At 47.3% G+C, this 26235-nt stretch overlaps 1 protein-coding gene across 2 annotated transcripts in view; it reads right to left on the bottom strand.

Annotated features, from left to right (window-relative positions):
• Tspan9 (tetraspanin 9) overlaps positions 1-22484 on the bottom strand; it is a 192534-nt gene extending 170050 nt beyond the window's left edge. The window contains exons 1-2 of one of the 2 annotated variants that reach the window (XM_015500755.2): positions 22443-22484; positions 4007-4087 (exon numbers count right to left, since the gene is read on the bottom strand). The gene's annotated coding sequence lies outside the window, so the exon portion shown is untranslated. The remainder of the gene's footprint in view (positions 1-4006; positions 4088-22442) is intronic. The other variant, XM_048787685.1, reaches the window with a different exon arrangement.
• Between the last annotated feature and the right edge of the window lie 3751 nt (positions 22485-26235).

The following is a 26235-nucleotide window of genomic DNA, read 5'->3' on the forward strand; positions in this document are numbered from 1 at the left end:
TTTTTTTTTTTTTTTTTTTTTTTTTTTTTTTTTTTTTTTTTTTTTGAGAGACAGGGTCTCACTAAGTTGCCCAGACTGGCCTCAAACTTGAAATCCTCCTGCCTTTGCCCCCTGAGTGGTCGGGATTACAGGTGTGTGCCATTATACCCTCCTTCAGTCACCTTTTTCATGCTTCATTCAAATGCTAGCAGACTTCCTAGGATCACTAGACTGAAGAAAGTTTGTCCAGAGAAAAGACAGGAAACACACACACATGTGTTATAGGAAACAATCAGGATGAATCCTTCCTTCCAAAAATAAGCTACCATTAATATCCTCAGAGACACAGGAGATGATATTGTATCTATGAAACCAAAACAGGCTGCTATAAAAGAAGAAGATTCAGACAACAAAATCTCTTAGAATTAAAAATAGGATAACTAGAATGAAAACCTCAGCAGAAAGCAGGAAGACAAAGGTGGGGGAAAAACTCAAAGAAAAGAAAGAAAATAGAAATATCATAAAACTATAGAGCCGATCCAGGAGATGTAATATACAAATTCTAGACATTCCAAAGGAGAGGAGAAAATGGAGGGCGTAAATTATCAATGAAGGAATTCCATAAAATCTCTCAGAACTAAACATAATGTGTGCTCCAAGACTGAACAGACAGGTCCACAAGACACCCAACACATCGGGTGAAAACTGAGCCACACAAAGGCATGTCATGTGTGACATTTCAGAATACCAGAGACAGAGACTTTCACATCGGATGCTAGAGAATCCAGAGAGGGAAAACCAGGCCACCTAGAAAGAAGTGAAATGGGAATGGTGTTAGACTTCTAGACAGTAACCTTTACATGAAAAATAAACAACGCTTTGTACACATGTGCATACACACGCCAATCCCCGGCTTAGATCTCTTACCAAGCCAGAATATCAATAAAATGTGAATGCCGAGAGCTCTTTTTTCAGATTTGCAAAGTTTACAAGCATTAAGAGTACCGATTATGTAGTACTTTGCCCCTGTGGCACATCTGTCACAGCAGGCTGCAAATGCAAGATGACTCCCTGTCTACACCACTAGACTCCAGGGGAGAGACTAGGTCTTACTCAGCTCAGTGCCTCCAGCAAGAGGTGCCATGGAATTTCACATGACAAGGACGCTAAGTTCAGGGAGGAGATGTGTAAACAGAATCTTCAAGAATAAGCAAAGATGGTACAGCACAGTGTGGGTGCAGGCAGCAGGAATAGGTGCCAAGGCTCAGGGACCCATCACAATCCATGGGTTTGCTGACCACAGACAAAAGTCCCAGTCAACATCTGCAACTGAAGCCAGGAAAGCATGAAGCCATGCTCAAGTAGCACTGGTGATATTACGAGTATCTGGGTTCACTTTAATATCCTTTATGGAACAAGGTAATATACAATAAATAAACTACAACCTATCTGAGTATGAAGCATGGGGATACTGAGGCAAAAGGCTGGCTGTGGATGTGTCCTAAAGGTCCCCAGAGCAGCCTGGCAGCAACTAGAGTGCAAGCCACCATGAAACCAGTGCCCTGTACAGAGATGGGAAGCCGGACATAACAAGAGGATGCAGAGGCTCTGGAAGAAGGGCACTTGAAATATGGCCACTGGGCTGGAACAGAGGGTTCACTGTACCTGGTCCCACTCTCCCCACCCCCACATATAAAAGCCGGAGATTTAAGGCTCTGAAAGATCACAGGACCAGAGAATGGGTGAAGGTCAAACACACGGGAATACAATCTAAGTCTTCAGGTTGCCCCCTACCCCTTGAACCCTGCGTAGCCAACCTCGGGTTTTCATGCAGATTTTCACTGGCTGGATCTTGAGGTCAGGAAGGACAGTCATGGATGAATAACGGTCTGGCCCTTGCACCACCCTTAACTCAAATTTATGGAGGCAGCTTTGTAGAGGGAGCCTCCCCTCCCCTTGCACCTCCCTCTGCTCTCCCCACGGAGGGGACTCCAGCGGCGCAAGTCTAATTGGATTTCCACGGACCAGGGATGATTTCGTGCTCTGCAGTAGCAGCAGCAATGGCGGTGAGGTTTCTGAAATAGACACAGTCAAGAGCCTGTTTGCTTTGCCTCTGTGGCTGGTAACCCAGGGGGACCTGAGCAGCTGAGGAGGACCCTTTTCTTCCTAGAATGGTGCCTTCCACCCTGCTGATCAACACGCCCTCTCTGCCAGGCCCAGCCTCTGCAGCCACAGGCTGGGCTTTGCCGGTGGCATATATTCTTGGTTGGGAACACACTGGCTGCAGCTGGAGAAACAGGGCCAGGCAGGGAGCCCTGTGGGAAGTGCGGCCTGCTCGCTTCTGAAACTCTCCCTCCTCCCACCACTAGTTCCCTTCTCTGCTCACAGAACAGACACACTTGACATTTCAGGCAGACAGCACCTCCCAGTCTGAACAGCTCAGAATAGTGAATCACCTGTGTGTCTCTCTGGGTCCTTTAGTCTCTCAAAGTTCTCTCTCTTTATTACACAACAGGGGTAAACCGAGGCACGGGGTGGGGCCCAATACTTACAGGGGCTCCACTGTCATCAGAAACTCTCATGCTCAGTCAGGCAACCACCAGCTGCTGGTGCCCAGCTCCGACATATGCACCCTAGACATCTCACTGTGGGCTTGGGAGGGCATATGCACAGGTGAACTAGGTACACACTTAAGCATGTGTGACAGCCACAGTGAAAGCAGACACATAACAAACCCTACGCAAGAGTGTGCACATCAGGTGTGTGTATGTGGGGTAAGGGTAGAAGCCAGTGAGGGCGTGTGAGCAGATGTGTGTGAAGAACACATGTGCATGGTACGGGTAAATGTGTGTATGAGAGCGGAAACAAGTATGAGGTCATGAGGGTGTATGTGAGCATGAAGTGTGTGTGTGTAGAGAGAGAGAGAAAGGGGGAGGCGGGAGAGAAAGACAGAGAGAGTGTGTGTGTGTATAGGCCCCAGGGCCACACTGAGACAGTCGCTGAGTAAGGAGGGCAGGCAAGAAAGATCACTTCCCCAGACTCAGAAGCCAAAGCGCCTGGTTAATATAAAAGGAACAACCCTAAATCTAGAAGCCCAGCTTCCCACTCCGCTTACCTCTGCCCCACCTGCCTGTGCTCCTAGGTTCTCTACCCGAGAGAGCTCCTGGGTTGCTGTACTCTCAGCCTCACTCTCTGACCTCAATTTTTCCAACCTGTAGCATTTTTTTAATTTTATTTTTTCCCACTCCCCCTCCCCAAACTGTAGCTTTTTTTTTTTTTTTTTTTNCAGTACTTCCACTATGAGCATTTTATATCTACCTAACATTGAAGATTTCTAACCAATAACTTGGCAGGTATTAACTAAGAATTAGTTAATAGTTAATAGTCCTGGTCACATCATCACTACTGTAGCTTTTTTTTTTTTTTTTTAGAGACAAAGAAAAACCCTCCTTCCTTCCTTAGGGAGTGATAAATACAAGGATTATGGAATGACATTCTGAAAGTGATTTGAATAACTTGGAAGAAAAGGGGGAGATAAAATACAGGGCATTTCAGCCCAAACTTTCCTCAGAACTGGGGGAGCTGCCGTCCCCAGGGAGGGTAGGGCTCACCTGCAGAGGTCTCCATCTGCCTGCCAGGGGCACTGAGCCCAAGTCGGTAGCAGGAAGCTGGGGTCTCTCAGTAGCAGGCTTGTCTGAGGAGCCAAACACAAGACACAGGGTCCTCGCGGGCCAGAGAGGCTGCTGTCCACAGACGGGGTACAAACTCCACCCCCCAAGCAGCCTCCCCTAATCTGGAAACAATCTGCTCTTCCTTCTACCAAACAATCAAGTTAAAGGAGGGAGCCTGTCCCTCACCTCCCTCCTGGGTGACCAGCTGAACACCTGAGAGTAGCCAAACAACAGGCTCAGAGGCGGCCTGACCATCACACCCAGATATTTGTTCACTGCTGTCCTCAACAATCAGTCCCTCTGTCCCTGAAAATATGAGCAATAATCCAGAGCATGAACTTCGGCATCAGACTGACCTGCGCTGACAGCCAGCTCCACCACCTTTAACTTGTGTTCCTGGTTTAAAAAAATTTGATTTCTTGAACCTCGGCTTCCTCCTAATTAAAAAAGAGATAAGAGTTGTGAGGGTTAAATGAGACGTGCACATAGAGACTCTGCACCATGCCGGACACACAACAAGCACTTGGCAGCAAACAGTCACTATTACATAGCAGCATGGTGACCTACCCCTCCCCACCCACCACTGCAGCTCCAGTGCTGCGGGTGGAATCCAGGCCAGGCCTCACACCTGCTAGGCAAGTGCTCATGGAGCTTCGTCCCCAGTCCTCACAGTGACCCTTTTGAAATACAAGGTAACTCTGTCACTCCTTTGCTCAAATTCCTCCAAAGGCGCCAATTTTTCCCACCATAAAAGCTACCACCCTTCAGTTGGCTTTCAAGGCCCATGTGATCTAAGTCCCGTGACCTTCCCCAGGCTCTCTTCACTAAAGTTGGACCTGTCTTGAACAATCTTACAGGCGCCTACCTCAAGGCCTGTGCATCTCCTGGTCTCTCTGCCCTGGAATGCACCTTCCTCTGCTATTTCCTTCTTCCACCTCTCCTTCAATGTCCCCTCCTAAGGCCTTTCACAATCCCTGCCAGTGCCCCATGCTCCCCCACTTCCCTGTTTTACTTCTCTCCATAGCATCTGTCACCATCCAATAAACTACAGATTTTAATTGCTTATCGTCTAGCTCCTCTACCAAAATAAAAGCTCTTGAGGGCAGGGGTTTTTCTGTACACCTGCAGCCCCAGAGCCTGGACAATGCCTGGTCCAGAGGAACTCCTTGAACATTTGTGGAAAGGAATGAGTCTTAGGACACCTAGAGTGGACCAAGCAGAGGCTAGCACTGGAAACAAGTCTTTTTGTTTTTAGAAACAAGTCTTAAGCCCCACTTTCCCACTAATAAGTTGCCTGCAATAACAAAAACAGGCCTCATCCTCGGCACTCGAGGTCACTGTCAAGAGGCAGAAATATGCTTTGGTGCGTGGCCTAGAAAAATGGACAATCCCCAATTCTTTCTCCCAGGCCCCAACCTTCGGTACCCAGCTGGGAGCCAGAGTGCTAAGAGGATACCACAGGAGATCCACTGCCTTGGGGAATCCTGCCGAGTCAGGACGGTCCCTAGATGGGCACACTGTATCCTATCTACTACTGAATCCTGTGCCCAGGACCTGCCTGCACAATGTAAGTGTTCCAACAAATGTTTGCTTGGAAGCATGAATAAGCAGATCCCATATAGATAGCCACGAAGAGAACAGAAAGATAATTGGTTAAAAGTCCTGAATAAAACATGAGTTGACCTCAAACAGCATGCAGACAATAGCTACCATGGAGAAGACTGACAAAAATAGTGACAATATCAGCCCTCCACACCCATGGATTGTACATCTAAGGATTCAGCCAAGCATGAACAAAAATTTTGGGGAAAATAAGCCTGCTTCTGTACTGAACATGTACAGTCTTTTCTTCTTGATATTATTCCCTAAACAATATGGAGATGATTCAAAGAGAATCAGAGACTGTATGCAAATGCTGTGCTAGAGTTCAGTGTCTTCAGGGGGGTCCTGGAACCAACTCCATAGTGAGGGACGGCTGTTTAGTCACCCCAAGCCAGGTGTTTTCTGGTGCAGACACTAAGGAACTGGTGAAGACAGTCGAGGGGAATGAAGAACGACTTCAGGAAACCTCTTCTCAGTGAATGCATTTCAAGAAGCAGGGAAAGGGCTGGGGTGTGGCTCGGTTGTACAGCACTTGCTTATTAGCTTGATCAAAGCCCTGGGTTCAATGTCCAACACTGAAAAAAATTAATCTTAAAAAAAAGTAGGCCAGGGCTGGGGATGTGGCTCAAGTGGTAGCGCACTCGCCTGGCATGTGTGCGGCCCGGGTTCGATCCTCAGCACCACATACAAACAAAGATGTTGTGTCTACCGAAAACTAAAAAATAAATGTTAAAAATTAAAAAAAAAAAAAGTAGGCCAGGGCTAGAGATTTAGCTCAGGGGCAGAGCACTTGCTTAGCATTCATGAGCATGAGGCCCTAGGTTCGAACCTCAGCATTGCAAAAAAAAAAAAAAACAGAACACATGGTCAATATTAGCTATAATATTATATCCACTATCTTTATTATTGTCTTGACACCTTTTTTTTTTCTTTTTAATTTTTTTGGTACCAGGAGTTGAACTCAGGGGTACTCTACCACTGAGCTATATCCCCAGCCCTTTTTTTTTTTTTTTTGAGATAGGGTCTCACTAAATTGTCCAAGCTAGACTCAAACTTGTAATCCTCCCAAATTGCTGGATTACAAGCATGCACCACCTTGCCCAACTATCTTGACACCTTCTGATGGAACAAGCTGAACAGTAGAAGTAGGAACACTGGGTTCTAAGACAGGTTCTCCCCGCAGTGGTACGTGGCCTTGGGCACACAGCTTCACTGCTGAACTTGCCTTTCTCATTCAAAATGTGGATTGGTGAAGTGGGGCACTGTCCCAGTCACCCAGATGCTAGGACTCCCTCTCTGGGTCTCATTTATTCAATCAACAAATAGCAGCTGGCAGAAGCCTTCCTAGACACTGGGCGTGCAGTAACAAACACAGGCAGGCCCCTCTCTTGTTGCTCCCTTGCCAATGGCGCTGACTTTGCGAGCCCACAAACATTCAGACCCATCCCTCAAATAACATGGACTTCTCCTCTTTGGGGAACAGGACTCTCATCTCTCCCTACAGAGTTTGAAGCCCTTGTTGAGAAACGTACCAAGTCCACTGTCTTCAGGATACTGCAAGCTTCCCTGGGAAGTCAGCAGGCCTGAACCCTGAGGGAGCCCTCCCTTCTGCCCCTCCCAGAAGCCTTCTTCCCAGTATGCAGAGAAAGAAACCAAGCTTTTTCTCATGTCAAACTTGTCTGGTGGCCAAGAGTCCTAAGTCCCAAGTTCAATAGTGTTCCTCCACATCCCTGATGGTGCCTGGCTAGGCCAAGCTGAAAGAATGAGGAGCTGTACAACAAGAAGGGTGGCAAGAGCCCAAGACCCCTGGAGGTATAGCCAGGCACCTGCTACCTGGGCAGCTCTCTCACCTCAGGCCTGCTTTCTGCACAGCCCTTGCCCCAGAGCCCACCCGAATGCAGCTCAGGAGACAACTGCAGAGAGAATGAGTGGGGTAGGCAAGTGTCAGGGATCCCCCTAACAGACAGCTGAGATAGAAAAGTCACCCAGCAAAGGTTCCTTCCACAGACAGGCTGGCAATTACTCTGAGGAAGCATAAGACAAAGCTCCGCTGAGAAGGTCCCTTGGCACATGACACTCCATCCAGAGGTTGACCTCCAGGCTCCTCCTCCAGCCACAGAGCTGCAGACTCGCACCTCCCGGCTGCAGGGGATCCAATTGCAGCTCCCCTCAGCCGACTTAAAAACTGGAAAAGAGCAGGTGCATGAAGAGCCTCTGGAGCACCACCACTCACTGGACTACCCCCTTCCCACAGTGTGTAACTCACCGTCCTAGACCTGGGGGTGACCCCACTTGGGAGTCCCCAGTCCTTGAGGCCCCCAAGAAAGAAGCAAGCCAGAGAAACAAGCAAAGGAGCAGGTCCAGAGCAGAAGCTCCATTCAGGTGATGTTCCTGAGCTCTGCTGTGGCTGGAGCAAGGCTGCCAAGTCGCAAGGCTTCACCAGGAGGCTCCCAGGCCATGGGGACGGCGAGGAGGTGGGAAAGCAATGAGCTAACCAGAGTCCTCCCTCTCTCAAAGGCACTATGTGTCCAGGCAGTGGAGACAATGGAACAAGGCACTTTGGGACCAGCCAAGATCAATGCGGTGCCAGTCAGGCTGCCCCTGCAAACATAGAGAAAAGCACGGACACCAGCCGGGGGTGGCAGCAGCTAGTCTGCAGGGCACTGAGAAGACACCTGCTTAGATAAGGAGGAGGGATATGTGTAGTTCATTAAAACAAAAGTAAGAAGCACATTGCCAGTGTGTTCTCTGAATGTGTGTGTGTGTGTGTGTGTGTGTGCACGCGTGTGTGTGGGCACACACAAGTTGGAGATGGGAGATTGCAAGGGGAGATGAATCGTGGGTCTCAATGGCAGGAGTAAGATTTAGAGTTGAATAGAATGTATCTAAGAGATTACCTCATGCACTATCACGTCTAATCTTATAATCCCAAACACAACATCCTTCACCAACAGATATGAGTGTCTGCTTAAATCCTAGCAGCAACAGAAAACTTACTACCTCCCAAGGAACCCATTTCTCTGCTGGATGGCTCTACTGGAAAGCTCTTCCTGGGCCTGCACCCAAATCTGATGATCCCCTAAAACCACTCGCCCGTAGATTTACTCTCCATCCTACACATGCTGGAAAACCATGATTATGGCCCCTCCCACAGCACTTCATAATTTCCTGACAAAATGAGCATCCCCAAATCCTTAATCGAGTTCCCATGAGTGTGGTTTCACCCTCCTCTAGATGAATTCAAATTTACCATTGAATTAAGAATTACGAAATCCTAATGCTGCAGATGTGGTCTGAACTCTTGAGGTCTGAACCCCACATCCAGGATGGTATTGTTCTTAGAATGCTGGGGGTTCAGCTCAGGGGTGGAATGCTTGCTTAGCAGACATGATGCCCTGGGTTCCATCCCCAGAACAGAAGATGAAGGAGATGGAGGAGATGGAGGAGGAGGAGGAGGAGGAGGAGGAGAAGGAGGTTGTTAAGTGCCCCAGGAGGGGGAGAAAGAGGAGGGGGAAGAGGAAGGGGAAGAAGAAGGGGAAGAGGAGGGGGAGGACAATAATAAAAAGGAAAAAACTCCTTAGAACGATATTTTCTTATACTTGTTCTCATTTATTTATTCAAGCAACATGTATTAGCTACCTACTATATGCCAAGCAATAAGACAGGTACAAGGGATACTGGGGAAAATGCCATACCATCTTTGTGCTAAAGGAGACAGCCAACTTAGAGAGATTAAAACAAAATCAGAAAAAAATATGGGAAAAATAACATGCTGCTAATGGGGTCTTTTAGGAGTTTTAACTGAAGGCACCACCCCAGTGGGGAAGGAGGAATCCAGGAAAGGGAGACACGTCAGGTAACTTAAAGCAATGCAGGGCTCCTGACAACAGCCATGGTGAAATAATGGGGTACGGATATTCCCACCCACCTTAAACAACTAATAAACTGGACAGAAGGCATGAAACTGCTTTAGATTAGACCCCAGGCCATAGTACTGTAATCCTTGCAAATAAAAGAGGCGAGTGCTACTAAAGCCAGCTGACTGCCTTGGAGGCAACTTCCAGAGGGCAGGTCCAGAGGAGGACTCCAAGTGGAATTCAAGGGTCTCACCAAGAGGAGGAAACAGAAATAAGAGCTCATACAGCTAGGATTTTTAGTATAAAATGCCAGAAAAGAAGGGTCTGTACAGAAAGAATTCAGAGAGACCTGCAGAAGAGTCCCCTGGAACACCTGACTGATCTGCACACTTGGGGGTGAAACTCCACAAGACCGGGAGAAGAACCACTGAAAAGCAATACACCAATCATCTGTGGAGCACACTCAAGTCCCGAAAGAGCTCACATCCCCCTATGAGAGTGAAGAGATCTCAGAGGGCATGGGGTAGAGTCCTCAGAAGGGTGTTGCCTTAGTAGTGAGGCTAAATTAGCCCTAGACTGTAAGTATGAAACTGATCCCAAGTCATTTAAATGCATACCGGAATAAAGTCAAATACTATTTAAAGAAATATAACAAAACCCAACATCCATCAACATCAAATTCATAATGCCTGGCAGCCAATCAAAAATTAGCAGGCATTCAGAGAAGCAGAAAAATGGCCTATAACCACAAGAAAAATCCGTCAGTAGAACACACCCCCAAAATGACAGAGATAATGAAACTAGCAGACAAAGATGGAAAACCAGGTGCTGTAAATATTCCCCATATGCTCAAGGAAGAATAAAACCAAAACATGATGCAGAAAGACAGAAAATACATCAGAAAGACTCAGATGGTCTATGAAAGACGGGAGACACAATATCTGAAGTGAAAATATTCTGGAAGGGTCTGAATCAGATTAGATACTGCAAAAGAAAAGATCTGTATAAAAAGGTAACAACAGAAACTATGCAAAATGAAGCTCAGAAAGAAATAAAACTGAAGAAAATTAACAGAGCCTCAGAAACCCATAGGATAATACCAAACAGTCTAATATCCATATAGTTGGCATTCTAAAAGACAGAGGAGCGGGGAGTGGAAAAAATGTAAAGAAACAGTGGCTGGCTGGGCGTGGTGGCACACACCTGTAATCCCACCAACTCAGGAAGCAGAGGCAAGAGGATCCCAAGTTCAAAGCCAGCCTCAGCAACTCAGCAAGGCATGAAGCAATTTAGTGAGAGCCTGTCTCAAAATTTAAAATTTTAAAAATCAGGGAGAGAGGGGAGGGACTGGGGATGTGGCTCAATGGTTAAATGCCCCAGATTCAAACCCCATTGCCAGTGGGGGAGGGGGTGGAACAATAGCTGAACAAATTGTTACATTTGCTGAAACAATGCAAGATGGGGGGTGCATTTCAGCAAAGTAGATCACACCCAAGACAATGAGAAATGAGAGCCTTTGAGAGGGAAAAGGGAAGGGAGAATCGCAGATAATATGGCATTACAGAAACAAGGACAAGGGTAGATCTAACCGGGGACCAGTGAGCCTGGACAGGAGCAGATGGCAGCTCCAAGGAGGCTCTGAAAGCCTCAGTCCTTTGGCCTCACGTGGTAAGCCAACAGGTCAGCTTGTCCTGGAAAAATGCAAATGATTTTTTGAGCCTAATGTCAGACTTTGCAGTTTTCCTAAATAGAAGGATCCAGAGAACAGAAGAGAGGTGGATCCAGCTGTGACCTCTGAGTCTTCAGGCTGCTCTTCCCCCAACCACAAGGACAACCCAAGGATGGACCCCATGTGGAATAAAAATAGAAGTGACAGAAATATTTTACCCATCTGAGAAGGTTCCTCTCCCCACAATTCCTGTAATGAGAACTCTTAAACCAGAAAGGATCTCAGGTATCAGAACCCCTCACTTTCCAGTGAAAAAAATCTAAGGCCCAGAGAAGTGACAAGACTGCCCAAGGCCAGTCAGGGTCCTGACTCCCATGGACTGCTCTTTCCACCGACTCCACTTGTTACAGCCCCACAGTGCTCTGGCACTCCATGCCGCTCTGGACAACGTCATTGTCTGTGTGTGTCTACCTGTGTCTGTCTCTACAGGCTCACTCGAGCTCCTTAAGGACAGGCCCAGCATCAATGAGCTCCCGAATTGCCATGGAGTAGGTGTTCAATACAGTCCCTCTCATGTGCACTGAGCCAAAGGTGATTGTCCACCTGACTCTGGGAAAGGGAGGAAGAAATGAGGTCTTTCTGAAGATTTGAGGCCAGAGCTGTGTCTAGTCAGTCGTCTGCCAGAGGACAGAGAAACAGAGACAGGCACAGCAATACAGAGAGGACCCACTAACTCTGCTCTAAAGTTGTTACCAGGCAACTCCTCAAGAGGCAAGGATGGGGGTGGGGGTGCTGACATTCCTCTGGCCTCTAAATCCTGCTTCCCTTATCAGATTGGCCCTAAGCCACGCACTGTGCTTGCCACCCCCTCCTCCAGGCAGGCGCAGGGGAGGAAGAGGAAATGAACTTGAACTTTCCTTCTTTCCCCCCTCCCCCAATACAGGCTCTGGGTTGGGCAACACTTCTTCCCAGAGGTTAAGAATGAGTAAATTCTTGGGCTATTCCTGGAGTCTCGATTTTTATCATCCTTCCATTCTGGTCAATTCTCAAAGGCCAAAGGCCAAGAATGCCAGAGAGATCTGAGCCGGCCCACCAAACCTAAAATAACCCCACACGTGCCTCTCTCAAGTCCTCTTGGATTTGGCCATTTGGGGTGCATGTTTTCTTACAAAGCTGCCCACAGGCCCTGTGATGTCCCCTCTCACACAGGGAGCCAGGAGCTCTGAGGTACTCTTGGGGTTGCTGAGGAAAGTGGGAGCAGGTATGGATGTGGCAGAAGGATAGAGGAGACAGAATGCAGGTCAGGACTAGGACACCTGGCTCCTAGCTCCTCTGCTCACCTGCCCAGAGATCCCAAGAAAACCGGCCTCGGTTTCCTCAGGCATGAGACTTCCAAGCAGCTGCCTCCTCTTCCCTCAACTTCCTCTCCACCTCCTTTGGGTAAGAAGGCATAATTCTCCACTCCCAGAGCTGTGGACACTTTCATAAAGAACTCCAGACCTAACAGAGATCCCTGCCTCCTCCCCAGAGACATCTCAAACCCTATGATTATGAAGATGGATGGTAAAGCCAAGCAAGCACTGCGTCCTGGGGAAAGAGATGCCCTCAGGGACACAATTCTTTTTAGATCATATGTGTAGTATTCCTTCATTCAAAAAGTATCTGAGAGGTTGGAGGTGCAGCTCAGTGATGGAGCACGCCTAGCATGCACCAGGCCCTGGGTTCAATCCCCAGAACCACACACACACACACACACACACACACAGAGTCCACCAGGTGCCATCAATGAGAAAACAGGAAAAGCATCAGAGAAGAGACACTCAAGGCCTCTGTTCTTCAGAAGGAATAGAGACCACAAGAGAGACTTAGGCAAGACATTAGAAATACTCCTACCCCTCTTGGAAAAACAATCTCTAGCCTAATGAGAAAGCTAATAAATAAACAGAAAATAAAACAGTGATTACCAGATCCTGGGAAAGGTGGTTACCAAGCACAGGGTACTGCTGGATAGGAGGACTAATTCCTAATGTTCTTTAGCACCATAGAGCAACCATGGTGGACAACAATTAATTGAATATTTCAAAAAAGCTAATAGAGAGGATTCTGAATATTCTTAAAACAAAGAAATGATAAAAGTCTGAGGTGATACATGTGTCAATTTCCCTGATCTGATCATTATATACATGACAGACATATTCAAGTGCCCCACTGTACTCCATAAATATGTAGAATTATCATGTATCAATTAAAAATAAAAGTGTAGCTCAGTGGTACAGCATATGCTTAGTATGCTCAGGACCCTGGGTTTTTAAGGAGAAGGAAAGAAACTCTGGTGCCATCAGAAAATGCCAGTGAAGTTTACAAAAGTCCTGAGCCCAGGAGTCAGCTCTGTTTGTCATGCTGGGGAGTGAGGAAGGTGGAGATGGCTGCAGGGTCTCAGAAACACAGAGAAGGCTAGCACCACTGGGTTTAGAATGTGGCAACACTGAGGCTTTAGTTCCTGATGCAAATCGTGACTATATTAAAGACATTCAGTAAAACCACCAATACCACCAAGCAGCACCTTCTGAAGTGTTCCTTTAAAGCTGCCCCATCTGCCCCACGAAGGCCCATGAGCATTTCCTGGCAGTAACTGGCAAGCTCTGGAAGGAGGTGAGGAACCCCTGTAGCTACTCCATTGAAAATTTTGCAGAATAAAAAGCTTTGGGAACTAGAGGCAACACTGGGCAAGATAAGGAAGGAAGCCAGGAGTCTAGGGGTGACCCACCCCTCCTGTGAACCCCATCTTTAAAATGCCTTGCAAGGCTGCTGCCACGGCTGGAAACAGACTGCCTTCCTAAGAGGTGGTGGCATTTCAAGAGAAGACTCCTGAGGATCAGATTCCAGAAGAAAGAGCACCGAATAGCAGACTTTCAGCCAGCTCCAGACTGTGATTTGGCCCAGGAAGTTTCTTTCCAGATTTGAAACTCTCTGCCTTCTTCCTACCTTCATCCACAAATATTCGAGGGCTTCCTTGGGTCAGGCAATCTTCTAATGGGGATCTGCTAGATCCGTAGGCCATCCTCCCCAACAGACACTAATGGTTGGGTTGGGGGTGGCATGAGGCAGCATTCCCTGTTCACCTTCTGCAACTGACTCCATCCCCACTGCCCTGAAGGTGCACAGAGATGGAACAGCCCTCATGTGTGAGCTGGAGACCCGACCCTGCCTTTCCGATCTTCTTCCTCCCACTAACCCACAGCCAGAGTCAGAGCACAAAGCTCATCACACATGGTTTAAACAGCACCTGCGACCCACTAAAGGAGAAAGGCCATGAGTGCTAGAGTCACCTTCCACCTCTTCCCTTGCCCAGAATCAGGGGCTCATACTCAAGAGCCATCAGGTGAAGGGCAAATCCCACCTCCACCCAACCAGATAGCACATGAACCTAAGAAACCAGGTTGTCAGCCTGTCCCCCAGAACTGGGAACAATTCTATGGCTTCCCAATTTGACATAAGTGTGTCCTACAATTAATATTACTATCCCAGAGGTGAGCACCCAGCAGGAGTATTCACAGGGAAGACAATGTATATGGTTCAGGTCCTCCAACCCCAAGACTCTGAATGCTTCTCACGTGCTTCATGTTCATCTGAATATCAGGATGTGAGCTCCTGGAAAGAAGAGACCCACTCTGCCTGATCTTTTCCAAACTGCAATGCCTGAGCCAAGAGCAGGCTCAGAGCACCCATCAATTCACCCAGCCCTGGTATTTCTAACTTCCCTCTCAGTGACCATAGTATGGTCCCTCTGGGAAAGCCACACCCATATTCCAGAGATGCTGCCTCTGCTGCTGTGTCCTTAAAGAGCAGTACTCAGAGCCCAAGGCATAGTCCAATGAGCATCCTCAGGGGAAGAAAGACCATCCTTATCCTTAAGGGACCTCCAAATTTGTCAAACAACTTTGACTTATTTGGATAAGCAGTGGGTAAGGTGGACAATGGAACTGGGGACCATCATTCTTTATGTCCATTAAGATGTGACTTTTCTGGGCAGTAAGACTCCCCAGGTGGGTCAAGGCAGGCATCTCCTTTGAATTTTACATAGAGGGCTCTGTCTGTATATATAGCAATTTTTCCCCAAGTACTTGGGATTGAACCCAGGACCCTTCATCACTGAGCTACATCCCCAGTCCTTTTAAGTTTTCACTTTGAGACAGGGTCAAAGTTGTCTGGGTTGACCTCAAACTCTATCCTCCTGCCTCAGCCTCCTCAGTCACTAGGATTTCAGGTGTGCACCACCATGTCCAACTATCTGTAACAATCTTACCCCTTCCTGCATGGCTTGCTGCCTTCAGAGCCCACTCCTGGGTGCCAGAGATGCTGTGGGAATAAGCCTTATAAGGAAACAAGAGAACTAGATAAAACAGTCAGTAGCCACAAACAGAAAGGGTTGACGATTTATCCAATCCTGCATTTGGCTAAAGCTCTCTTATTGCACAGAGCACCTAGGCCAAAAGCTGTCTCAGCCTTTAAGCAATCAAAGTGCTCAATAATTATTTGCTGATTAACCAACATTATGTTCTTTCAGGATGCTGAAGTTTGACCCATCCTCATAGCCATGGAGAACCAGAAATAATGGGGAGATAGAGCAGAGAAGTTAAGAATCAAAGAGGGCCTCCTGGGTCTCTGCTTATGAGGAGTTGACCTATCTTCCTCAAACTAGCAAACTCTCATTTGGAGCAGTCTGAGGACCTCCATCCAGTTTTTCCAATTGCTTGGCCAAAAGGAGTTGCTGAGGTTTCTGGTCTTGCCAAATTGCTCAAAGGTTTGCAGAGTCAGCTTTGCATGTTTCCATCATCATTGAGCACTGTAAATATGAAGCCTCTAAGGTGATTAGATATCATTAACCCTGCAGCAAAAGCACAATGCTGACATCCCCAAGTCACCCAGATGCATCAGGGACATTCCTGAGTGTGGCACCAGGCCACACTCCCTCTGTTCCACAGTTTTCACCAACTCCCTCTCTAAGCTACATCAGGCCTCCCACAGTGGGATCATGGAGGAGGAGGTGGAAAAAGAGAAAGAGAATGGCCAAGAGGCTGTGCCACGGGGTGCAGAATGCTTACCGCCACAAAGCATTTCTTTTCCAAAAGATGCTGAAAGGGAGCAGGGAGAAAATAAAACACTTTGGGTTTTCAAATGTGAAAGCCCACTTTGGTTTGTTCTAATTTGATGAATGCACAAACCACCAGGCAGATGACAGGCAAAAGAACACTCCTGTGCTGGGAGAGTGTTTTCCATCAGGTCCAGTGAGCAGGGTTGGGGCGGCTGTTTGATGAATGACCAGAGCCAGGGAGAACCTCTCCACCAGCAGCTCCCTGACAGCATCCTCAAAACTGGGACTTAGGGATTTATTAATGCCCCATTTCTCACTCTTTTCCTGCTTCCTCCTGCCTTCTGGCCATTGGTGACATTTCACAGAGAGGGAAGAGCTACCAAGGAAGGGCATGAAAAGAGAAAATTATAAAAATGAACACCTTGCGGGAAGTCAAAATGTCAAGTCCACCATGAGTTCCTGAGAAGAAAAAGGTAATGTGCATCTCACAGACCCAGGCACTCCTGTTCTACATGTGAAGTTCCTAGGGGGTGGGAGGGAAGCCTGGAGCATAGCAGGTGCAGTATTTGTTGGCAAATCAATGAGTGGAATTCCAGCAGTGGCCTGGACCTGGAGTGGCCAGCTATCTGTGTTAAAGATCTGTCACTCACAGACTCATATTTTTCAGAAATGCCATGAAAATTAGCAGGGATACCAAGAAGCCAAGCTCTTGGCTCTTTGCTTTCAGAGGCCAGGAATATTCAACTTAGATGGTTCAAGGAGACCTAGGGCCACAGACGCTATTACAAAGTCTAAACCTCTGCTGGCACTAGCCCTATACATACACAGAAAATCTACCTCAAACAGCACTTCTAACCAACATGAAAAGTGAGTGTCCTGGCCAGGCATGGTGTTGCACGCCTGTAATCCCAGCAGCTTGGGAGGCTGAGGTAGGAGCATCACAAGTTCAAAGCCAACCTCAGCAACTTTAGCAAGACCCTGTCTCAAAATAAAAAGGACTGGGGATGTGACTCAGTGGTTAAGTACTCCTGGGTTCAATCCCTGGTACAAAAAAAAGTAAGTACCCTACCCTTGCCAATATCTGTGGTTGGCCTATCTGGGGCAGAGTAGGCTGGGAAGAAAGGGGAATTACAGTTTTCCTAAGACCTGTGGGGACTATTTGCAAAGATTCCAGTTCTCGGACATCTGGGCAAGAAAGGGGTTGCACATCCATCCCCTCTCATCCCTGAACACACACCCTTGGATATGGAATGGCCATTCTGCCACCAGAGGAGCTGTCTCTTCCACCCCTGGAGCTCCACTGGTCCTGAGATTTGCTTTGGCCAGCAGTAGATGGATACTGTGTTTGGGAGGCTTTCAAGTCCAGACCTTACAAGAAGATGATTCCGTTTTCTCCTAAAAGGCTAGTGTCCTTGACAGTGAAAAGCCAGAAGGGGGAAAAAGGCCTGCTGACTCTCTTGCACCATCCAGTCCCTGCAGAGCCACTAGCTGACTGTTACTGCATTAATGAGCTCAGGAGTGACCAGCTGAGCCCAGACTAAAGGTGAGTAAATGAAAGCCACAGCACAGCGGGCAAATGAAATGGCGAGTATATGAATCCAATAAATTATGGGGTGCTCTGCTGTGCTTCATAGATAATTGATTTTAAAAACCCATTCAGCAAGTCTAGGTGGCCACTGAAAAGAATAGGTCATCCTCATGTGGAAAGATGACTAAAGAAGTTGAAGAAGAAGAAGAAGTCCAATACAATTCTATCTGCAGAATTGAGAACATAACCAGGTGGGTGGCTAGATGCTAGTTTAGCATTATAATATCTGAAATGAATAGAAACCAAAGTATTAACAGCGATTATCTCTGAAGGGCAGGATTATGGGAGATTTTCCTTTCTATAATTTATGTAACATTTGAATATTAAAATGAGTTTTATTTTTGTAACAGAAAGATGCTTTTTAAAAAATTCATGTTTCCCAAAACATCCCTTTTACATCCTCATTCCCCTGCTCCCCACTGCCAGCCTCCTGAACCTAAGCTGCTCCAGGAAGCATTCGAGGTACCCGCGATCAAGGACCCCACACTCTGTCCAGCCATACCTCTCACTCTTCACCTGGGCTTATGCTCCCCTCCCCCCAACTCCAACCTCAGATTTTCACCCCCCAAAATGCAACCAGGCAAAGAGCCCCTTTCCTTCACCTCCCCAAATCCCAGCCCTCCCTCCAGGCTCTGATCTGTCTCCCCTGAGTTCCTCTACAGATCCTCAGAAACAATTCCACTGCCCTTGCCCTTGACTGAACAGTGGCCTGTGTTATTCTCCCTGCACTGCAGGTACAGACCACTCCTTACAGACACCCGCTAACCAGCCACCACCATCCCCAGCTTCTCTAACAGTGTCAGAGGCAGAGCCAAGACAGGTAGTTCCAAATCCTCTTCCCTCTCTGCCCCTGCACAGCCTGGACAGGGTGAGGACCCCACCCCAACCTGGACCTTCCTCCCCTCCCCCACCCACCTCCAGCAGCAAAGTGCAGAGAGTCAGTATGAATGGCTGTTAATTTAGAGTGACTCACCCCATGGCTGATGCTGTAAGCACTCCGCCTCCCCACCCGCTGGATCCACATGCTGCATCCACACATACGTACATAATGGTCAAACAGATCCACACTCTGGCTTCAAACCTAATTGCCTTCCTGGGGGACACAACAGCTCTTCCTCACTCAGGTCCCTGCAATCTACACATTCAGTTTTTAAACAAAGCTGTTTAGAATCTCCCAGGATTAAGATGAGTGGAAAATTGCAAGCCCAGACCTCTACCTCATTTTCTCTAAAACAAAACATGTCACTCTGCATGCTCACACACCCAGAAACACACTCTATTCAAATCCCACCAGTCACCCTACCCCTCAGAGCCCTGCTATTTATAGGGTTTGACCCAGAAGGGGCCTGGGGCTCTCTGAGGCAGGATATGCTCCCTCTATCCCGGGCACCTCCCCCTCCAGGGTTATTGGGAACTTGAGACCCCCAAGCCTCAGTCTTTATGCTGTGGCAGGTACAAGGGGAGAAGCCTTAGGCAGGGCTGCCAGGTGCCGTGCCCACTGAGGGGACTTCACATCACAGTTATACACTGACCTACTGAGTAGGCACAGGAGGGCCTCTCCGCTGAGTCCCAGAAGAATGCAGGAGAACTCCCACCCACACAAACCCATGTGGGCACACCCAGTCACACACGCTAGGACAGGCACATATGTACTCACCTACACACACAGGTATGCCTACACCCTGTTTCAACCTTGTTCTGGACATACCCCCCAAGATCACTTCCCCTGCCTGTCTACGGTTCCCAGAGGCCTTCTCCTTCACTTTTTTTTTTTAATTTTTAATATTTATTTTTCAGTTTTCAGCAGACACAACATCTTTGTTTGTATGTGGTGCTGAGGATCGAACCTGGGCCGCACACATGCCAGGCGAGCGCGCTACCGCTTGAGCCACATCCCCAGCCCTCCTTCATTTTTTTTTTAATATTTATTTTTTTAGTTATTGGTGGACACAATATCTTTACTTTATATTTATGTGGTGCTGAGGATTGAACCCAGTGCCTCACGCATACAGGTGAGCGTTCTACCACTGAGCCACAACCCCAGCCCTTTCTCCTTCACCTTGAACCTGACATGCTCCCCTCGTTGGGAGTGGAAGCAGCATAGACTATATGTGCTGACAGCAACATGTGCACCCTATAATTGGGGGACATGTACATGCAAGTATACATACAGCTGGGGCCACAGCCCACCAAGGTTCTAGAAGCCTGTCCCAAGCAGAGGTAGACATTGTTCTAATTGTACAATAATATATTTATTTTAATTTTTGTTTTTAACCCAAGGAAAGGCCATTTTTCAAATCTGCACAAAGGTGCTATTCAAGTTACTAAGAACCTTACCAAGATCCTGCACCAAAGACCACAGGCTCCTCCAGTCCTCCCACAGTGACAGCCAAACCTTCCCAACAAGTGAGGGAATCCTAGGAGGTACCTACCAAGCTTCCTGAATCTTCAGACCCCTTGGACTGTTTTCCACACAATCCTGTTCCTATCACAAGATCAGATATTTTAACAAATGCTGACCATTGAGAGTAGAGACAGTCACAAGACTCTCAGAAAGCAAGCAAGTGTTCAAAACAGAATCCATTTCCAGCCATCCACCGCATAGGGGATGAAAGGAAGAAGAGAAGGCAGGAGGAGTGTGGTAATCTCAAAAGTGCAGACAATATTAAACAAGGAATAGTTCCTCAAAATCTATATTGGGTCCCAAGGTGTCAACTGAACCACTCAGGGGTGTGACAATGGCTCCCGAGGTCAACAGAAGAACTCCTCCTCTGCCTCCCACTCTCAGAGCCCCAGGCTGGTTCCAGATGAGTTTTTAGTTGTTTGTTGGTCTCTCTGAACTACACCCAGGCACTTTCTCTTTTCATGATGCTGTGGCTACAACCAAAGTTGGAGTTATTAACCTATAGGGCTGGAGTCCAGCCATGGAGCTTTCCAACTCATAACTGCACTGGCAGGGGCAGGAGGCAGAGAGTTCAAATGAAAGTAGCCGCACCAATGAGGCAAGGAGATGGCCACCTGGTGTGGCCATCTCTGTAAACAACCTCTGTGCACCCTTTCATCAGAAATCAGGCCACCGGGTTTACTCATTAACCTCTTTCGTCCGCTATCTACCTCTAGACCAGAGGCAGAGAAGGCATTAGCTGGAGGAAGAGGTATTAGGATATTCCAGAACTAGAAGCCAAAACCCAGGCATGTTCTACCTCCAAAACAACCTACAGCAGAGCTAAAAGGGTCCTTGGCCATGAATCACCCAACCTCCCATTTGCAGGTAAGGAAACAGGACTGAAGAAAGCAATTAATTTGCAAAGGTCACCTCCAGTGAGAGGAAGGAACAGAAGCCAGGATGAGAGCCTCCCTTCCCAGAGCTGGTCATGATTCCAGAGGCCCACAGCATGACAAGAAATGGCAAAGACAAAGCCATGAGAGAGGATAAACTTCCTGTCTGCAAAGTCCTTCACTCAGGTCTCTTTCACTCTAGCTTCAACACAGACTGCAGAACCAAGACAGTCATCTGGCTAGAAATGGTGTGATGTCAGAGGCTGTCTGTCTCCGCAAGGACACACAGGCCTCCTGGGTGGCTCCCCACCAAGTTCTGTCTGGCAGGGCCCACCAGAAGCAGACCCCACAGGATCTGTGATGAGGCAAGAGGTGCTGCACACAGGAGGACCACCATTCTCTTGTCCTCAGGTCCCTCCTTCTCTGCCACCTGACTATCACCAGACTGTGTTTTCTTGGCCTAAGCCCATGTGCCAGGCTCCACTGCTCAGGCCAACTATAGGCGGTGCCCCAAATCCCAGAGCTGTGAGAATGAAAGTGGACACCCATGCAGGTCCCAGGAGGGAGGAATACTCAAAATGAGAGCTCACACATTCCTGCACAGGCAGGCTCTGGGAGGGCCCTGCAGCAGATTCCCAGGGGCTGAGGAGAACGGACCCAATTCTGTAAAAGGCCAGGCACGGAATCTGGGTTGGAATCCCTGCTCACCTAACACAGGAAAAACTGTAAAATGCAAGAGAATGACAGCTACCACACGGGACTATGATGACAGTGAAATGAGATTTAAATCACAATGTCATATAATTACACTAAATTCACCATGAACATTCGTAAAGGGTCTAAAAACTGGGCTGATGACAAACATGAATAAGTACAAAGCATGGTGGAACAATAAGAAGTACAGGGCCACTCTTGGGCCACCAAATAATCCCTGCTGGAACTCAGACAGGGGACTCTTTAGGCAAAATAAGCCACCAGTCAGTACCATTCAGTTCCCCTCTTTCTCCACCAACCACACTGCTGGGTTCACAGAAGGTAAGAGATTACAAATCACCCAGCAAGGAGAAGCCACAGGATAAAATGTACATAAATTAAAACATAAAAAGGCCCAGGTCTGTAAGCAGCTCCTCCAGGGAGCCTGAATCAGCACCATCCACAGGGGCTGCCAGTAGCTCCAGCCTGCTAGCTCAGCAGGGGCATCGATGCACAAGGGCTAGGAACAAAGACACGCCATCAGCAAGACCCCAGGAGCCTGGAGGAGCAGAGAGGGGTCACTCCTGCAGCAGCCCGGCAAAGAGGAATGGAGACACACAGGACTGGCCTGGACTCCCACAGCTTCGCTCCTGGCCTGCTGGTGAGAGGCCAAGCCACCCTGGCTCCCCAGCCTGTGGGGAGGAGACAGGAAGCAGGAAGTTAAAAGCCTCTCCTGCTTCCCTAAGCTTCCTCCACACAATTGGGGTGGCCAAGAAAGGAACGAAGGGTACTCTCAGTGGTCAATCAGAAACAGTGGAGCTCCAAAGCCCACTTTAAAAACCTTATAAATTCCAAGTCAGTAGAAAGGGCAGAGGAACATCTAGAAAATGTCAGCATCTTATTCTATCCTTCCCAACCCACAGTTAAAGGGCAATAAAAACTGACTTCAGTTTATAACACACAGATTTTCAGAGACCCCGGCACATAATGGACCCAGGCTGATACTGACCTTTGTTGTATTTTCTGTAAACACCTTGGCCCCAGAGTATTCCTGCAGGAAAAAAAAAAAATTGTATCACCACTTTGCTATGAAGTCACTCTAGGGTGAATTCTAGAGCAATGGCCACTCTTTGGGGCAGCAGTCTCCCACCAAGACCCCATTGATTCAACAACTGGAAAAGACCAAAAATGGCAAACAGATTCCAGCTGTGGTGCAATTCCACTCAGCTGGTGGTGGGTGCCTAAAGCATTATGAGCAGAACCTGAACCCTGGCTCAGTAGGAAAGACAGCTGCAATAGATTAGTGATGTCTGCTATGGGCTGCTATGGGCAGTTATAGAAGTAACAGTATCCACAATACATATATATAGTCCCCAGGCATCTAATGATATAATATTCTGACCACTCAAAAGAGACCCGAAGTTTCAAGATACATAAAAGTGTGTAACTTCCATGAGACATCGGCTTGATCAACATACACTATGAGGCTGATATAATGGGATGGGCCACAGTGTTGTTTTCCTCCCTACCACATCCAAAGCTACTTTTAATAGCATAGTAGAAAGTAGTGCAAAATGACCGTCAAATGGGAGATAAAACTGCAACAGAAGTTGGAAGGGCAGTTAACTTGGAGTGTGAGGATATATATACAGGAAACACTTGACTCTTCACAGAAACATGACTCCGGAGAAAGCCAAGCCTGTGTGCAAATATTGCTGTGGATGCAAGTGTGGGATTCTGGAAGGTGCAAGGCTTGTTTCTTGAGAAGGTCAGGGGTCCACATTGCCTAGTCTGTGCCTCACAGCAGGGAGTACAGTGAGAACATCAGAAAATCCATGAGCTGGAGGGACTCAGAATCTAGTTGGAGAAATAATGCCCCATGGAAACAGCAAACAGCATCACATTTTTCACAATCACCCAGCTCAGAAGCAGTTTCAAAGTTCCTTTGTGGCCTCATCTGATCAATTCACAAACGGTCTTGGGTCATGCAGGGTCATTCCCTCCTCACCATTTTTCATGGCTGCCCAACCACTCTCCTGACCAAGATTTCCCCTCTTCTCAGATTCAGGTCTCCCTGTCCTTAAGCCCAGGCCTGCTTCTGTAACTCCTACTCAAAACCTGCACAGATTCCAGCCCCCCATCCCAAGGTTGACCAGCCCAGTGCCTGCATTTCTCTTGAATAAATGAATGAATGGACAGATGAAACTCTTTGGCTGGACATTTGAAGTCACACACAATATAACCTCTGTCTACCTATCCAGTCCTTTCTCCAATGGCTTCCCTCCACACAATCCACACACTGGCCCCACTGGGCTACTCATACACCCAAACACCTTCCCAGTGCCTATCCTCAGGCTGATCCTTCCTCCCTCTGCCCAAACTCAAGCCTCCCTTCAGCACTGGCATCCACCACAACCTATTGCATAAAGTGCTCCTTCTCAATCGGGGCCACTGATCCATGTTTAAACCCACTTGACACTCTTCTCTCAGAAGTTACTCACTTTGTACTTTAAACTGTCATTTTCAAACCCCTTTCCTAGCCCCTTCCTGGATTATACAGCCATGAAGACAAGGACCTTTATCTTTTTTCTTTTTGCATCATCAGAACTTTGCACAGAGCCAGGATGTGCTAACACACACCTGTAATTCAGTTGCTCAGGAGGTTGAGGCTGGAAAATCACAAATTCAAAGTCAGCTTGAACAACTTAGAGAGACCCTGTCTCAAAATAGAAAATAAAAAGGGCTGAGGACACATTTGTAATTACAGAGACTTGGGAGGCTGAGGCAGGAGGATCGCAATTTGTGGGCTGGCCTTGGCAACTTAAGCAAGGATCTCAGCCACTGAGCAAGACACTCACTCGAAATAAAAAATTTGAAAAAAAAAAAAGGCTGGGAATGTAGCTCAGCTCAGCTCAGTGGTAGAGCACTCCTGGGTTCAACACCCAGTATGGGAAAAAAAGAGAGCTTAGCAAAACTCATATATATATATATATATATCACACACGTTAAGCATTTGAAAAATTCACTGAAGAATCACCCAAGGCAAAGTCTGAAAGCCAACAGTCAGGCAAGGGTAGAAAATGCCATAGAAATTCCAAAGAAAAAGGCTCATTTGGGATGGGTGGCCAGGAAAGGCTGAAAAGAGCTATCCATGCATAGAACCTTGAAGGACGGAAAGGAAGGTATGGGAAGAGCATTCCAGGAAAGTGAAGAGTATGAACTAAGGGACAAAAAAAGGAAAGAACAAAGCATGTTTGGAAGATCAGTCTGGCTAGACCCAAGGGTTTCCTAGAGGGAGAAGAGTGGGAGAGGAGCTAGAAGGCAGGCTGGGGCTAGAGGAGAAGGATGCTGACTGCCGGGCTAAGGCATCTGGACCAGATCCATTCCCCCTTAGTCAGTGGGGATGACGACCACAGCAAGCCTGGGGCTCAATGGGAAAAGAAAAGAAGTCTTGTCCTCTCTTGTTCCAAGCATATTAGTCGAGTCTCCCCAGCTAGGTTATAAATAACAGCCTCCATTTACTGCACACCTGCTGTGTATGAGGCCCTAAGCTACATGCTTCACATACATTATCTCATTGCTCCTTCCCACAGTCCTGAGAACTTGGTATTGTTATCCTTAGTTTGTAAGCTGGAAGCTAAGACCAAAAGAGGTGATGGCCCATGCCTAAGGCCTTACCCACTCACTCATTTGCTTCATAGTCCTGGCGTGGAGGTTACAGAGCCAGAGATGCAGGAGGGCACTCCTATCAGTTAGCCTGGGCCCAAGGGCTACCCATTGATGCTGGCTGCCTCTCTACAACTCCCTTTATTAATCACTTAAGGGCAGCACATATTAAGCACACAGTGGAATCTTAATAAGCACACCACACTGAACACAGAATGGTGGTTGCCAAGACCTCGGAGGAGTGGGAAACAGGGGATTGTTGTTTAATGGACATAGTTTCAGTTTTGCAAGATGAAAAGTTCTGGAGATCTGTTGTGCAATAATGTGTGTTCTTTTTGGGGGGAGGGTACCGGGGATTGAACTCAAGGGAACTCGACCACTGAGCCACACTCTCAGCCCTATTTTGTATTTTATTTAGAGACAGCTGAGTTGTTTAGCGCCTTGGTTTTTGCTCCACCCACCCGGCTTTACTGTGTTCTCAATGCTACCAAACTGTTGTACATTAGAGCCTTTAAAAAAAGGTTAAGATGGGCTGAGTGTGGTAGCACAGGCCTGTACTCCCAGTGACTTTCGAGGCTGAGGCAGGAGGATCACAAGTTCAAGATCAGCCTCAGCAACAGCAAGGCCCTAAGCAACTTAGTGAGAACTTGTCTCAAAATTTTAAAAAAAAAAGGTTAAGATGGTACATTTTACGTTGTGTTTTTTGCCATAATTAAAAGCCTAATGTAAATAAAACACATTTAATTGTTTGTCTGGCTGCTGATAACATACTATTAATTATGTGATGCTGGAAGAGACCCTAGAAACATTTTAACTCAATATCTCTCTAAATCAAAGAGTTGGAAAGGGGAGGTAGACTGCCCAAGGTTGCACAAATAAAGCTAAGACAAGGCTCAATACAGAAGCAGGAAAGAGAGGCGCATGGCATGAGGGGTCAGAAGCCATGAGTTCAAGTTTTGCTTCTCTCTTAATGAGTTTTCTGACCTTAGAGAAGTTTATTCCCTCTAAGCCTCATTTTTATAACCTATGAGAAGGCAACTAAAATAACATACTTCACAAGGATATGTATGAATCAAATAAAATTAAATACAGCTAATGTGCAGTGAATATACTGGCCAACTATAAATGACTTTATA

Source organism: Marmota marmota, unplaced genomic scaffold (genome assembly GCF_001458135.2).
Source record: "Marmota marmota marmota unplaced genomic scaffold, marMar, whole genome shotgun sequence".
In the NCBI taxonomy this organism is placed as follows: domain Eukaryota; kingdom Metazoa; phylum Chordata; class Mammalia; order Rodentia; family Sciuridae; genus Marmota; species Marmota marmota.